We start from the raw sequence: 16,606 nt of genomic DNA on the forward strand, positions 1-16,606 counted from the left end.
TCAACCGTATTAAAAATTTATGGGCTCAGTTCAAAGGAAACTAACCAGTTTAGATGAACTCCAGAATAATGCCAAAAACTTGTTGATGACTACCAAAAGCATCCAGTCACCTCTAGTGCACCTTGCTAAAGGACATTTAACAAAATTGTTCCTGAACATCCCAATATATACATATACATACCCTTCCATATGTGTATATATGATCCTTAAGTGTATTTTTGTGGATTAGAACTATGTATTAATACATTAAATATGTATCTTGCTTAATCATTCCGCCCTGAAAAAAGAACCAAAGACATTCTTAAAAGTCTAAAATTACTTTGACATTTATGTTCATGATGACTGTAAACTTTTGTATGTAAAATCTGTAGTTATGGTAAGTTTAAAGGAAATTTTTCACAGTTAGTTTAATTTCCTCAGGACCTCCCTTGAGTTCCCCTGCCGTGCATGGCGGATGCTGTCATAACCCTGACTGGAAACTGATTCACCAAACAAATCATTAAACATTTAACAGATGATACTTTCTGTAACTGGCTTCACCTCCTCAGTCCACTTCAGCATATTTGATCTGTTTGTAAATATTCTCTTAGAAGACTCATCTGCTTGGTCACGCAACTTGAAAAGATCCAAAGTTGAAAGTCTTGTCACACTTCTAAAAAACTTAATACAAAACAAGCTATTAACAATGAAATCAACCCTTTATATGTCCTTTCTTGTACATTCATGGGAAATATTTGCGTAATGAGATATATTAAATAAACATTTTTGGGAAAGGGTTGGGTTTTCTTAAAGTTTGGAGGCTGCATTTGAAAGCTAGTATGAGACCAAATGTGTAATTTCAGGCAAACATCGGAAAAATGGTGGTTGAAACATCTGGAAGATCATTTAAATTAATCGGAAATAATGATTAATGAATGAACCTCTGCTGCACACTGCAGTTTGCTAATTGTATATATATGTGTGTTTTTTAATTAGATCGGATGCAGTAGAAGCTGAAACAGGATCAAATTCTGCTAGAAGCATAGCATGCATCCTGAGAGTTACACATCTTTAAATAAAAGTAATTTCTCTGCTCATCACTGCAGTGGTGCTTTTGCTTTGGATTGTCCAAAATTTTCAGTTACAGAGCAGTTTCCTTGTGTGCTGGAAAATGTGCTGTACCAGAGGAATGACCCCCAGAAGCGAAAAGAACTCTTATTTTAAGAGCGTAGCTCAACTGGCATTTAGCTATTTAGCATCACTTCCTTCATTTCCCTTTAAATGAGGGAAATAACTGGGAAACGTTCTTTTGCATCCTGATACATTTCTTAAATTGCTATATAAACCAATTAAAATTTGAATGTGTGTTAATAAATCTCTTTAACTTCTGAAAATTATTTCATCCAGTTCAGTGTAGCTAGCCTTTGCCACTGCACTGACAGCTGATTTTTGCTTTTTGGGGTAATGTGCTGTTTCCTGTTAGTTTGGCTGACAGCTCTATCAAATACTACGAACATGCTATTACCTTGTGTGTACCCGGCTACAAATTGACTGATTGACTGAATAGTTAATATTCAGTCAACTAACTGAGGAGACTACAGAATTCCATTTTAGTGAATTTGCTGTGAATAAATATCTGTGCGTCCACTATTCCCAAGAGATTTCTGATATCCATTGATGGAATAAGATGAACAAATTAAAAGATGAAAAGAAAGAGAAGAAGACACGGAGGAAACGAGGCCCCCTGTGAACTTAATGCCTTGATGTCCTTGAGCTCATTCCTGTAAGAATGTGTTTCAGAGTGCATGTGCGTCGTAAGCAGGAATTTTCATGGGCTTTACTTGTGCAAGTAAAACAGCTGGATGTTGTGAAATCCAAGCATCAGTCTAAGTAGCAGGCTCTCAAGAGCTCAGCAAGGACATTGTCAATTCCTAGAAGACTGTTTGCACGAGGTGATGGCTGCTGACTTATTATCGCAGAATAAGACAGCATCTCTCTCTGCTTCTCTCTTTCCTTTCTCACTCCCTTCCTTCCCTTTTATTTCCTCGCTTTTCCATTCCTCTCTCCTCCTCATGTTCCCAGTCCACGTGAAGCACAAACAGATCGGAAACAGCTGTGAAAATTATTCTGTCTAATAAGGGCCAATCTTGGCTTCTCGGTTAGCCTCAGAGTTAAAGAATGGGGGGGAAAAAAGCACCCTGCCTCGAAAATCCCCTCAAAGTTTGCGGTGATGCTTTGACTTTGCTCCCTGTATTTGTGTGTGTGTGCGTGTGTGTCTTTCTTTCTCTGCAGGGTTACCCATATGCAATGGATACCAAACATTCTGCCAAAAGGCTGACTGCCAGGCCAGAAAGAAGAAAAGAAAGGGTGCTAACTCCTCTTTCTCATCCCCCTCTCTCCCTCTCTCTCTCCATTTCACTCTCTTGACTGCTCTCCCAGCAGCACAGTCCATTTATTTTCTTCTCTCCTCATCACTCAAGTTTGTATTCTCCTTAAAACAAAGGCACGGCTATTTCGGTCATTATCATCTTCTCTCTCTGTACGGGCCCACTCCATCTTTTCCATCCATATAGTTTTTGCCTAATTGTCAGTTAGTGGTCTTTGGTCTCACCACTCCCCTCATCACCAGGCACACTGTGTGAGAGGAAGAAGCAGTCGAGCTAAAGAGCAGAATGAGCTGACAACTAGACATCATGAGATGAGTTCACTGCTGAGCTGTGTGGACATACCAGGTCACAAGGCAAATTCCAGGGCTTTTTGTGGCTGCACGCGATAAGCGTGGCCTTGAAAAGTGTCTGGATCACAGCTCACACTCTCTAAGGCTTCACTCGTTGAAACGTGAAACTTTGTATCAGGAAATCGTCTTGCACCTGAGCATTTCGCGAGATGGCTGAGATTCTGTTCTCGTTGTTCACAGTCATTTTAATGCTGATCAATCTGATTTTAGCATGAAAACTACTTGACTGTTGAAATGGGTACACTGCATTAAACTAGTGGAGTGGGTGCAGCTTTTTGGAGTTTCCAAGGATTTTGCATTATTAACTCAAAATGTGTCTATGTCTGTAAACGTCTGTGCTAACAGCAGCTCCAAGAGCTACTTGGAATCAAATGATCAAATTAAGGAGATGAGGTCAAAAGAGAAACTCGCATTGGTGGTCCTCCCTATAAATAAAGTTTTTAGTGTCTTCTCAGATTTAAATGATTTGGGAAGTAAATGAAAGCTGTGTTTCATGAAATTCCTAAATAAGGCATGTTATTTAAAATATTGATATAATAAAATGGCTCTATTCTATAGAATGATTCAGATTTATTGTAAAGGAATAATCTAAAGTGTCCACTTACTTTTCCAGTCTGATTACTCTGTTTTGCAGACACTGTTTGATCAGTCAGATTGTATGTTTTCCTATCATTGCAAGCTAGATGAAGGGGTCTTGATCAAACTGATTCAGAAAGCTGAGCGTGTCAACTGATCGTATTGTACTTTCTTTTAGTTTTACTTTTTTTCTTCCTCTGCATTTGCTCGGAGCAGCGTTCAAGTTTTCAGAGAAATTTGTTTCTAGATTCTACAATTAGGGCTCAAGAAAACAGCATGTTACATCTACATAGGTTCTCAGTGGGTACTCCAGCTTCCTCCCATACTCCAAAGATATGGTTAGGATTTAGGTTAGTTAATGACTCTAAATTCTCTCTTTTAACCCGGCAGCATATTGGTAACATGTCCAGGGCCTGTCAACCCATGGCAGCTGGGATAGGCGATGGATGGATAGATGGAGTCTGCAATTACTTTGTTCTATTAGCAGATGTGCCTTGCCCATTTATCTTGTGTGCAAGGCATGTGTCTGTATCTCAGACATCAAAAAATAAAAGAAAAAAAGTCTCATTTACAGCACCGTAGAATTACTGTATATACTATACATCCTTACATAAGATTAAGAATCAGTTGTTTTTGGATTTTTGTTTTGTTTTATTTCCTTGTAAAACTAATATTTCTATATATATTTATTTTTTACTTTCTGATATCCTCCTTTTTAAAAAAATATGTTGTATAGGTGAGAACTGTTTCATATATAGATTGTTTTAAATTGATAAAACAAAAAATCTTTTATAGCAATAACTTACTGTGTATTGAGAGAACGCTGGAATATGAATAACTGCAAATCACACACATAATTGATCTGTACATAATGAGCGTTTAGTACAGCTCTCTGCTACAATGGTGCAGGCTTTCTTCTTAAAACAATCAACTTTTATTTTGCAGTGTTTTTGGCCACCTCAGCTTTGCTCTCTTCATGTCTCTGGCCCTCATTTCCTTGTCTCTGTGGGACTGTGGGGTTGATTGATAACTTCATTTGTTCCTCAAGGGAAGAGGGGGATGAGTCGATGACTTATCCTCACTGTGTGTAGATGGAGGGAAGAGGAGATTTTTTCCCTTTCCCTCTCTACATTTTCCTGGACTCACCTCAGGCTCTCTTCACCCACAGCTTCTTTTCAACCATGACAAATGGTCTAATTTTTTAAAAGCATTAGGTCGGTCGTTAGGAAAGTGAGGTGTGAGGGCTTTCTTTTGTCTCAGCAGAGCTCTTGCAGTGTAGTCAGGGGATGCCCTTTTCCTGCTTGTTGCTGCTATTTTCTTCTGCACAAATGGGACCAATTGTGCCTGGCACAGCAGGCGGATTCTCAGAATATTTTGAGCATGATGGGAGGCTTTTGCACCAGATTTGAGTGATGTGGACTGCAGCAGATCAGTTTCCATAGTAGCCAGAAAGAAAACATAAGATGTGGTGATTTGTTGCCTAGAACTGGTTTAATCTATGCAGATGTTGCCAGAAATTGTGTGTTTTTAAAGCTGGTGACTGTAATCTTGTTATCATAATCGTTCCTGTATGACCGTCTTTTTTGGGGGGCTGTCATGTTTAATCCGTGTTTCTGTCTGTGTTTGATGTGTAAATGTAAGGAGAAAACCTGTGCATGTACTCAGGATACAGAACAAGTCTTTGTTGTCAGGTGCGGACAGGAGCCTCCTCTCTTGGCTGCGGTCCTGCTTGTTCTCCTGAAATCCCTCTAGATTTACAGCTGTGAATCTAGCAGTTCCACACTCCTGAGAACAGTAGGTGCACAGTGTGAGCGCCACTGAAGAAGTGATGACATCCTGCCCACATCACAGTTGCTGAGTGTGCCAGAAACCTCAAGCTTACACCGGTGCAGAGAGATCCTGCTTTCCTGTGCTCACTCTCACTGCACCGTTTCTCTTCCTGTATTTATTTGACATATGACTGGCAGGGAGGAATGGGGGTTACCTCCCTTAAGAGTCAGCCATTTTGGGCTTTGGTTGGTTTAGGAATCGGCATCCCGAGACCCATTACAAGGACGCAGTCAGCTCGGGCTGATTTAAGTTATCCGTTGCTCACTGAATGAACATTAGTGCAACTTTGACAGAAGAGGGCTTTTTTTGAAAGTGCTCTAGCAGATGTTTCCATAGACTGCTGCCCCTGTGGATATAGAGGAGGCAGAGCAGACTGATTAACTGCTGAACAGGGACTACTACATTAATACTCTACTTACTATAAACTTAAAGATCAGTCCTTGTACAGCTGCGACCATCTAATTGGCATTCAAATTTAATACAGTTGAACACTGGTGCTCATTCATGCTGCATCCTTAAAGTGTAATATCCACATCTTCAGGGTCAAAATATTAAGCTGCTGTGTGGAAAAGACAGAACACACAGGCTTCATACATTCATGTGCTGCCACATAAATTCGGAACATTTTCCAGTTAGCTGGAGTCAAATTTGTCGCCTGTTAGTTCAAGAAGACCAATCTTTCATCGAATTCATACAATAATCCCATAAATAATCCCATAAACCCAATGTTGGCATAAAAAAGCGCTCTTAACTAAAAGAATACTTTAACATTTGTCACTGCTATTGGCCAAAAAATTTTCCAACATAAAAATGAGGTAAAAGGGAAATCTGACAGTTGTATACTTTAGTTTAAACTGTGTATAATTTGTTAACGCCGGTGCTGTAGAGGTACTGGGAGGTGTGGTACGATGCATTGAAACAGAGCTCAGCTAGACATTTCTACGTGTTCCAGTCTAAGCCAACTTTCTCCTGTCGTTACTAAATATTTACTGTATGGTGCAGTCATACCTTCCAGTGACAGGGGGGGAAGTCTGGTGATTGCAGAGAATTTTTTTTGTCTTTTGTCTGAGACAGATTGCAAGAAGTTGCGGTGACTCCTTTTGATCATAAGTCGATTTGTACAGCTTGTCTGATGGGACACAATCTATCTCAGAGCAGTTGGGGTCCTACTCAGACTGTCTGCAATCACGCCAGACAGATTGGCGAACATTTGCAAATAACTGTCACTACTTTGCAAATGCAGACAGATCACCAGCAGGTTGCAATCAGTCTGAGTCGGTCTGCACCGATGAGTGCAACTTGTCTATGACACATCTCTTTGCAGCAGGGGACTCAAGTGTGAAAGTGACACTGTTGAGTTACTGGTCAATCTAAGTTCCTGCCCTCACCTGTGACCACAAGCTCCGGGTGGTGACAGAGTGAGATTGCAAGCAGTGGAAATGAGTTTCCTCTGAAGGGTGAGGAGCTCGGTCGTTTAGGAGAGGCTCGGAGTAGAGCAGCTACTCTTCCACATGCTAGTTTAGCCAACTGATGTTGTTGAGGTATCTGACTAGGATGCCACCTGGGAGCTTCATTGGTGAGGTGTTCCAGTGTTCCAGCCATGAGCAGGCCCTGGGGTAAATCCAGGACATACGGGAGAGATTACACCTCTCAGCTGATTTGGGAGCACATTGGTGTGCCACTGGAGGAGATAGAGAGAGGGAGGTCTGAGCTGCTTAGACTGCTGGCCCTCATAACCCAGACCAAGATAAGCAGCAGATGATGGATGGATGGATGGCTTTTTTTTTTTCAAACCATATGTGGTGAAAAGTCATAGACATTTAGGGATGAAATCAAAACAGCTGCAGAACTCCATGTCAAGCATTAAATAAAAATGGTTGATTACTTATTATTTTTGTTTTTATTCTGGAATGTGTTCTTCTATGAAAATAAGAACTACCAATAACATGTTAACTCTTAACCACACGTTGTGTCACTTTGCTCATCCGTCAACTCTCAACTGACTTTAATCTTCACTTGTACTTTCTAACTCTCTGAAAAATAACAGAATGTGCATACTCCAACCAGGAATGTTGCTTTTGTTTGCACCAAAGTTTTAGTCTAAAGTTTGTTGAAATCCTGCTTGGTCTTCTGAATCCTCATGCATCAACTCTACATCCCATTATCACATGATGTCAGCAAAAGAAAACTGCCAGGAGCATTTATGGGTTAAGTGTAAGTGGGGAATGAGCTTAGGAAAAACGCTGACTGCTGCTGTCAGGCCGTGGGTGGGGTTAATGTTGTGGACTGTTTGCCCTCTCAGCAACCAGCTTGGTGGTCAGCCCTGATTGCATCCGTCTGTTGAAATACTCTGTCGTTCTGTCACTTCCTCTTTTGCTTTACTCACACACATACTGCCCTCACCCTGCTGACCATCTGCAAGCTCATCTCCTCATCACCCCAGCTCAAGGCGATCCTCTCTCTCTCTCTCCCTCTCTCTCTCTCTCTCCCACGCTCTCTCTCTCCCTCTCTCCCTCTCTCTCTCTCCCTCCCTCCCCCACATACTCACTGATCACAGAGCAATGAAAACAGATTTTTTCAATTAAGAAGTGCCGCTGAAAGTGTTTGCTTCAGGCTTCTGCCCTGCTGCGGCTCTCTTTGCCCCCCCCTGAGCTTGTCTGTCGGTTAGTGTGTTTCTTCCCCCCTTCCACCTCATTCCCAGCACAGCCAGGGGGGAGGGCAGGAAGCGGTGAGTAACTTTTAAACATTGTCATCCTTTTTCCTTGAGCTGATTTGCGGAGACGAGTTGTCTTTGGCATGGTGTCAAGATTTTTCCCCTGGGTGGTGTAAATTGGGCATTTTTGACACCTCCCCCTTTTTTTTTTTGAATAGCCAACCCCCTTGATGATTGATTAGTTTTCTTAAGGCTTGTCTTAACAATATAGATTTGAAGGAATGTTTTAATTTTTAGGAGTGTGTGCGCATACCACAACTATCTGGCCAGTCTGTGATGTGCTTCTGTAGGTTTACATCTGCACATGTCTGTGCTTCCAAAAGCATGCGTAACGTTAAGTGACTCTGCCAGCAAGTTGGTGTGCATTTGCATCTCTGTGATGTACGTTCTCTTTTTCTTAGCAGTACATTATCACAGAGTAATGACGGCTAAGTTAAAAACGTCACTTCGGTCTTGTCTTTTCCGTTCCCTCGAGTGCTGCTTTGTTGGGCTGCCAGTGAAGCTGTCAGAAGTGGGTTGCTTCATCTTTAAACAAGGGGGAAAAACATGTGTGTCAGGGGAGAAAGAGTAAAAATGGTTAAAGGGGGTGGGATGGATTGAATTAGAGGAATGGAGGAATCAAAAGTGAACGACAGAATGGAGAAGAAGGAAAGGCAGTTGAGAATCAGCACCTTGTCATCTCAGCTGTTGTGATTTAGATTGGCTGACAGCACACAAAGCTCCCAGCATCTCACAGCTGTGCGACATGCCTACCCTGTTTTATTTTTAACCTGGACACCTAAATTAGGCTCCTAGGTCCAAGCAGCATCCACACCATTGTCTCCAAAGCCTGTATGTATGTGTGTGTGGCTCCTTATCTTTAGATATGCATGTGCCAGTGTCTGTGTTTGACTGCGTCAGTAGAGGCCTATATATGTCAGTGCTATGATATTCTACCACACAACGCTGAGCGCTCCTCTGGGCTGTGCTCTGACTCAAATCGAGTCAGATGTGACAAGTTTAAGAACAGTTTACATGTGCAAGATCCGGGGTCGGCTCACCAGCCTTTATTGACCGTGTGAGTGTGTCCGTAAATTGCCAAAGTGCATTCCACACAGACGTGCTGCCAGCTCTGTTGATGGCACCCTCATGTGAGAGGCTGGTAAAAGACTAACATGGAGGGGGGAATGAAGGGGAAGAGAAAGAGGGGCTTGGATAAAAAGCAACTTCCTGTGCTCCAGGGAGCCGACAGTATCTTCACCTGGCCTGTGAGCAACGGTCCACAGAGACTACACCTATTTAAAAAATATTGAGCAAAATCATATCATCAGGAGAATTAAAATGGATTTATTGACAGTTCCTCTCCTGTCATCCTATTACCACTTGTTTCCGGACCTCAAGACAAAAACATCCCTCACTACAAGGTTTCTCTGCAGTGGAAGAGTAGAATCTGCTTAACTCACTAAACTGGAAGGAAGACTAATGTAAGGGGTCAGGGATGATCGGAGGGGCATGCAAAACAGGGGGATAAATGGATTAAATTCTGAAAGCAGATCTTTAGATGCTCCTCAGGCGGTGAGTGTGGCAATTGATTTGATGAGTGAGCGGTCCCCACACCCACATCCCCCATCCTTCCTCCTGCTGCCGGTCCTGCTGCCTGCATTTGTGCACCATGAACCAATCAATATCAGGGAGTTGGCTCGTAGTGGTGTATCAACTTAGAGTTACATTGATCTTACTTGCATTGATCTAACTCCTAATTATGTTTTATAGTCTGAATACGTAAACACATCTATACACTCTAAATGTAATAGCACTAGAGAAAACATCATTTTTACTAATCACAACATCAAATTTATAAATGATGGAATTTTGGTTGCATTATTTTGAAGGCCCACCTTTTTAACACTTCGGATTTTAGCTGTGAAATTTCACCTCCCACATCATTCCTCACATGTCCGTCTTCTCCTGGCGATGTAGCACCGTCACAGCCGTGAAACGAGACGCATGTTAATAAGTAAGATCAAGAATCCGCAGCCATGTTTGTGTGGTCAAAATAACAATGATACTGTGTAGCAGGTATAATTTTTGCCATGTTCAGTACATGGAAAGTGTAGCTGTCATAGTTCATCCTCCAACACATCACAAAATCCTGTAGGATTCGTCCTCTAGGCGCTGTGAATATCTGTGCTGTTCTAACTAGTAGCTGTGTGACTTCGTGGCAGGTGAAAGATCAAAATTCTGAAATGCTGATGTCAATACATGAAGAGTGAGGCTGCCAGAACTCATATTTTTCATCTTCTTCTTCTTCTCCATGACTCTTTTTGCAGAAACATTCACTATAATTTGTGCAAAAATGAAATGATAAACATTCCCATCCTGCTGCCAGCGCAGCAAAAATGTGCTTGTACTTGTCAGGCTCTATGCGCCTCAAACAGCTGGACAAAGAATATAATTTAATAGCAGATGAAAAGGCACGAGATACAAGGCGACTTTGTACCTAGAAGAAACAGAGTTTCCTCATGTGCAGTACTTTATCTCCGTCCAGTACTGGACGACATCAGACACATAGGAGACATAGCCAGATGCTCGCTCTCAGTTTGGCTAAATTAGAGCTAGTATGATGGTAGTTGAATGAAACGGCAGAGAAATTGGGTAACTGGGTCATGTCACATTTACCACTCCTTGCAGGGGGATGAAGGGAAGAGAGTAAATGGGGTCATTTTAATTTAAAAATATATCTGCAGTAGCCTAATTAAACAGCTGATTGCAATTAGAATTCTCTGTGTACTTAGACTTTTTATCACACTGGCCTGGTCTTGGATGTGTTTGAATATGCACACGCATGTGTGTACACAAAGCTCTGGAGACAAAGAGTGCGTCCAGAACAGGCTTGCTGCCACTATGCTCTGCCAAGCTCAGCCACTGATAAGGTTGACCACAGGGAGATGTCTGCACTCAGGACCCGTCAATCAAAACACAAGAGTCTGCCTCCACCCCTACTTCACAAGAGTGCGATAGGAGAGATTAGGGGGAGGAGTGTTGTGAGTGAGAGAGATGGACAGGCAAGGAGACAGATATAGAGTCTCACGGGTATAAATGGATAGAGGTAGTCAACTAAGGGAGAATGGGGGAAAACACGACACAATCCATGAAACTGTAAAAGATTAGTAAAGTGAGCAGACAGTGATAGTGTGTGTGTGCCTGTATTCTCTGTGTAGTGGATCTATACAAGGATTGTGACCCGCTTGTCATGTGGCAGCCAAACCACCTATGTTTAATAATCCTCCATACTTTCACCCACTGTTTTTTTGTAAAAAAAATGTACGCCTAAAGCCTTGATTAGGTTACAGAGAATAAGTCGGTTACCATAAAAATCTCATGGAAATCAAGTCATTGTCATGCTGAGACCTGGATGGAACAATAGAGCTTTGTTGAAGGCTCGCGGCAGAAGACATTTTTGGTAAACACAGCCCAGACTAAAAAATGTGGTCTTATAGCAGCAGTGTTTTGCAGCATAAGGGGTTGCTCTGAGGTGCAAGATAACTTGAGTGAGGAATGGAGGCACATAGCATACTCTAGTTGAACTTTATCTCTCAGAAAATTTCTGCTGACAAGGGAGGAAATTTGTTTTTGCTTATTTTTGGAGATCTTTGCGTCACACTTTATTAATTTCTGTCCTCAATAAGACACAGAAAGGGAGAAATATGTTAACACTTGACTCTCTTTATCCGTTTTTGGCTCCTTCCTTTGCTCTTCTATGTAGACTCGTCAGTGATCAAAGATGCTCCAGATGTTTGTTTTTTACACATCATCGTTCACCATCTCTTGGCATGGTTTGAAAGTGGCTGAGGACCTCTTCCAGTTCTGTTGAGTGTTCATTAAAAGAGAAGTGATGGATTGGGCTTTTGTGGGATGTGCATTAGCTTTAGATCTCCTGCAGGATTTAATAGGGAAAAGTGACACATACATAGCCCAGTTGCAGTAGTAAGGGCAAGCTCATTTGATTTTTGACTCTTGTTGACGCTCTGTATTCTTATCATATAAGGAATAAAGTGCCCTGTCACAACACAACACACTACAACACACCACCTCTGTCTCTGGAAGTAGTTTCATGGTGGAAAATTTGGCAGTGGAAATTCTTTGTTTTTGATCCATCTGCTCCATGTGCCACACTAAACAGAGCTATTTCTGGTTTCACAGCAGGCTGAGGAAGTGCTGGCTCTCTCACAGTTCATTAAAGTTTTGATGGAAAATAATAATGAACTGAATTACAGCTCCTTATTACAGCGGTGTTCATAGCAGTTTTTCTGTTTTTCCCAGTGCATTCAGTTTCACTATTTACTGTAAGCAATTCCCACCTGGGAAGTTTGAGGACGGCTTCTCCATATTGACCTCAACTAGCAGGCTCATGATGATGTATTACGTTTCTACTGTCATATGTCTTCTGTTTGGGTCACCCTTACCTAGTCCCAAACATGGGGTGTACTCTGAAACTCATGGCCACTGGTAGGCAAAAACAAATATGCATATATGAAATTGAGAGTTGAATAAAAAGCATTTCTGCCCAATTCCAAATATAATGAAGGCACTGGGTTGGCTAAAGACCTTAGATTTTTGTCATGTCAAAGATTTTTTTTTTTACGCCATATGTCTAAGTTGTTAGAAAATCATTAGCTATGTTAGCAAGCTAACAAATAGGCCTATATGTTAGCAAGCTAACATAGCTACACCAGCTTGCTAACATTAGTTGTTAGTTCATCAGCTCATTAGCTGTAGAAATGCTTTAGCTTAACATATATGTTAGGGGTATAACAATTCACCAGTACCACATTTCATTTCACATGTCCATCCATCCATCCATTCGCGTCCGCTTATCCTTTTCAGGGTCGCGGGGGGCGCTGGAGCCTATCCCAGCTGTCATAGGGCGAGAGGCGGGGTACACCCTGGACAGGTCGCCAGTCTGTCGCAGGGCCAACACACAGAGACAGACAACCATTCGTACTCACATTCACTCGCACATTCACACCTATTGGCAATTTGGATTATCCAATTAACCTATCCCCACTAGGTGCATGTCTTTGGACGGTGGGAGGAAGCCGGAGTACCCGGAGGGAACCCACGCAAACACGGGGAGAACTTGCAAACTCCACACAGAAAGACCCCGGCCTGATGGTGGAATTGAACTCAGGACCTTCTTGCTGTGCGGCAACAGTGCTAACCACATGTGATATTGTAAATGTTTCTACTGGGTTCAGTCCTAATTTCAGAATGAAAATGTAATTTAATCTTATACAGCAGCAACTTGTCAATCACAAATTAGCCCCATGCTAAAGCATACCCTGTTTTGTCCTTATCTTTGATGCTAAAGCTGGACTACAATTAAAAAAGTGAACATCATGGTGTATTCAGAGACTTCAAACCAATGACTGAGACCATAAACTCCTCAGGAAAATGTTTATTGAAGTCACCGATCGAGAGAGCCAAGAGTCTTGTCATAGATTTTTGTCCAACCAGACTTCTCTTTTGCATTGTTTGGAGTTGCTCCATTTGAGCAAATGCAGGTTTAAGCCATTTACACACTGCGTTTACTTTTCAGACCCAGAAGCTATGTACATCTTTTTATAGACAGGATGTTATATGGTCAGGATCCCACAGTTTTTCCATTCCTCCTGCTGATACCTCATGTCTTATTGCACTGTTATCCACTTGGCCTATAAAAGGCTCAGTTTTACACTTTATAAAATCTTACTCCTGGATTCTTTACCCTGTTGGTAATCCATCTTACTGAACTGCAGCTTTTGGACAGTTATCAGGGTTTTTTATGTTTTCTATTTATTTTATTTTTTTGTTGGCAGACAGAACTGACAAGGAAGCACTTTCACGCTATGCAAAGTCAATGGAGAGTCATGAATTGTTTTCCCCTCTGGTGTGGGCAGCACTTATATGTGCTCTGTCTCTTTAGAGAGTGGAAAACACCGTTGAGGAGTCTACTGTAGGCTATATAAGTGTCAGTATGATCAGTGTCATAGGTGGCAAGAGTGAGTTGGGTAAGGGTAATCTTTCAACAAAGCGTCATTATTTTGGCTATTTGGTTCAAAATGATTTTTTGGTGTGCCTCATTAAAATACATCTTCATGACTCAAAGTCAACTAAAAGATGATTAACAGTGAAATCACATGTTAAAACGCAGTGGAACGATTTGCAGTCATAATGTGAGCATGTAAGTTGGCATTGCTGGTTAGCTGCTGTGTTGCCTGGGAACTTTTCTCCCGTCTCTATGGCAACATGCACAGAAATCAGAGTTTTCTCCAGTCTCCTTTTATCCTTGTCTATTTTAATGCCAAGTTGCCATAAATACAGGACTTAGAGGAGCACTTCTGGTAATACACCCAGTTTGTGGGCCAACAAATGCTTTAATTATGCTGAATGCCAACCATATGGGATAGCAGGTAGGCGCCCCACTCTTATAGTCTAAACACACCCACACACAAAAAAATGCAATGTATACTCACATTATTGGGGTTAGGAAAAGTTGTGTGAGAGCCAATCAGTAGATTCTGTGCTGTATGTGTATTTTTATCTTTTTTTGGGGGGGGGGGGTTGAAAAAAAATTAAAAGCCCAACTTCTGCCTACACTGACCAGTGGCTTAACTCTTTGGATACTATGGCTGTTTGCTTTATTTCTACAACCTGAAAAGGGAGATTGATACCTATGGCATTCTTGTTTCACTGAGCTCCATAGTCTATTGGCCCTCAGCACTCACTAGAGAAAATGAAACCTCTCTCTCTCTTTTCCAAATTTAATAATATAAAATAAAATCTGCCGACAACCACGTCTGAGCCTTCCTAGTTTGTGCATACCTTGTTTATTAAATCAGTGTATAAGGTAAATGTATGAATACTAGTGCAGGGCAGAAAAATATCTAGTAGCTGGTTGACAAATTGTAGCTAATCAATCTGTTCAGCAGTTCTGTGCAGAATCACTGTGACTGTAATGACATGATTGGGAGGTTTCTTTACTCAATTATTTGTCCCCAGTACAATTTTAAAGCACTTAAATTTAGCGTTAGCCAAAAAAGGGTAGGAGCCTAAGGTTGAATAGTTAGCAAAATGATAGACTTGCTGTCGTGCATGTGTTTTGCATGCATAAAATGGACTGGCCTATAATCAGACACGTGTGAGGCTAACCAGCCAGTCACTGGTCTTGGCCAAAAATGTTGGAAATCGGCTGATTCCAGTCCCTGGCTGATTGATCGGTGCATCTCTAGTTTTAGGGCTGCTCATTAATCATAATTTTGCCAGTTGTCAGAACTAGATTCAGATGTTATCTACAACAATTAATATACTCGCGAACTTTTTAAACTTTTTCACATGTAGATAACTGAAGCACGTCTAAATACTTTATTTGTGATTGTAGTAACTTACTGTATTGTAACCCTGTTGGCTTTCATTACACAGTGGCTGTCAGTATAAGAGTCCGTCAATTCCCACAACACTGGATCTACGTCACAGTCCACAGTCTTTAGCAGGAAAGGCTCGACCGGTAACACTCACTCAACCTCAGATTTGAGCTTCTCTCATTAGTTAACCACTAGCAGAGCACATGTTGCTCCATGGATAAGTGAAGGCTTGATTTGAAGAGTCACAGCCAAATTAAAAATCTGACTGCTGCTTCAGAGTGCTGACTTTTAGAGTCTTATTGTGTTTGTTTGCGTAGGTTTCCTAATAATTGATGGATGGGTTTGATCAGTATTGGTGAAAAAAAAGTGTAATTGATGGAGCTTAAGTATAATGACCACGTCATTTTCATCGTTTTGCATTTCTGTGGTAACATAACAACCAACAACCTGTCAACCTTATACCTTATATAGCAGTGGCACAGAAACGTCCTGCTGTCTGGATTGTAGACCACATTCATATGTGCTGCTAGGAGTCTTTTTGTTTATTTCTTATTTAATTTATTTTTTGAGAGCCACAGTTGTTTGATTCCCTGTGCTTTCAGTCCATATGGTAAGCAAGGCTAATAGGCTCCCAATGCTCTGTGCTTGAGGCACATATCATCGCATCAATCTTCTTCCTCTTCTTCTCTTGGAAAAAAAGAAGCAAATTGTGTTTTTTTGCAAAGCGCCAGACTGTTTACTTATACACACAGCATTATACATCAGTGGTTCTCCAGATATTTCTACTGTCAAACTGTGATCACTGAGAGAAGGTGAAAATGTAGTAGCTTCTACACTTGGCTAATTCAGCAAACAACAACGCAGAGTCGTTATAGGAGGAGGAGTAAGAAGAATGAAAAATGACCTGAGTTGAGGGGGAAAAGGAGACAAATCCAGAAAGGCAGTTAATGAATGCGTGGGAGGAAGGTTTAAGACAGAGGGACACAGAGGATTACAGAGAGTTAATTAAAAACTTGTAAGAGGGTATTGAGTGAAGGTTAAACAAAGGTAAGTAAAGCGAGAGAGGGGAAACACTGGAGTGAAGCAACAATAAGAGAAAGTAGTGCCAGGCCAGGGGAAAGAAGGAGGAGAAGCACAGAGGGAGTGTGTGCTGAGAGGGAGGTGAGGTGAAAGATGTATAGGAGATGCTGAGCGAGGGACCTGTACAGCTGCAAGTAGAGAGGTGAGGTTAGAGGGAGGCAGGAGGAGAAGGAGGGGAACTGAGAGCATTGCCAAGCTGTCCCAGGGGTGATGAATGAGGCCATAATGAAGTATCTGTGCTCCTCTGCCTCTGCTGCTGGCTGGAGAATACCGCAGCCTTGGCACGGCCAAGGGGCCCTCTCAATCATG

The 16,606-nt window shown here is 41.7% G+C and overlaps 1 protein-coding gene across 2 annotated transcripts in view; it reads left to right on the forward strand.

The window, feature by feature from the left end:
• The window catches only part of prickle2b (prickle homolog 2b), an 87,882-nt gene that overhangs the window by 32,308 nt on the left and 38,968 nt on the right, over positions 1–16,606 (forward strand). Inside the window, exon 1 of one of the 2 annotated variants that reach the window (XM_005941318.3) lies at positions 7,650–7,850. The exons of the other annotated variant lie outside the window; for it this stretch is intronic. The gene's annotated coding sequence lies outside the window, so the exon portion shown is untranslated. Of the gene's footprint in view, positions 1–7,649; positions 7,851–16,606 lie in introns of those variants that run through there. 2 annotated transcript variants of the gene reach the window in all.

This window comes from Haplochromis burtoni, unplaced genomic scaffold, assembly GCF_018398535.1.
Source record: "Haplochromis burtoni strain Fernald_Lab_line unplaced genomic scaffold, NCSU_Asbu1 Contig_314, whole genome shotgun sequence".
In the NCBI taxonomy this organism is placed as follows: domain Eukaryota; kingdom Metazoa; phylum Chordata; class Actinopteri; order Cichliformes; family Cichlidae; genus Haplochromis; species Haplochromis burtoni.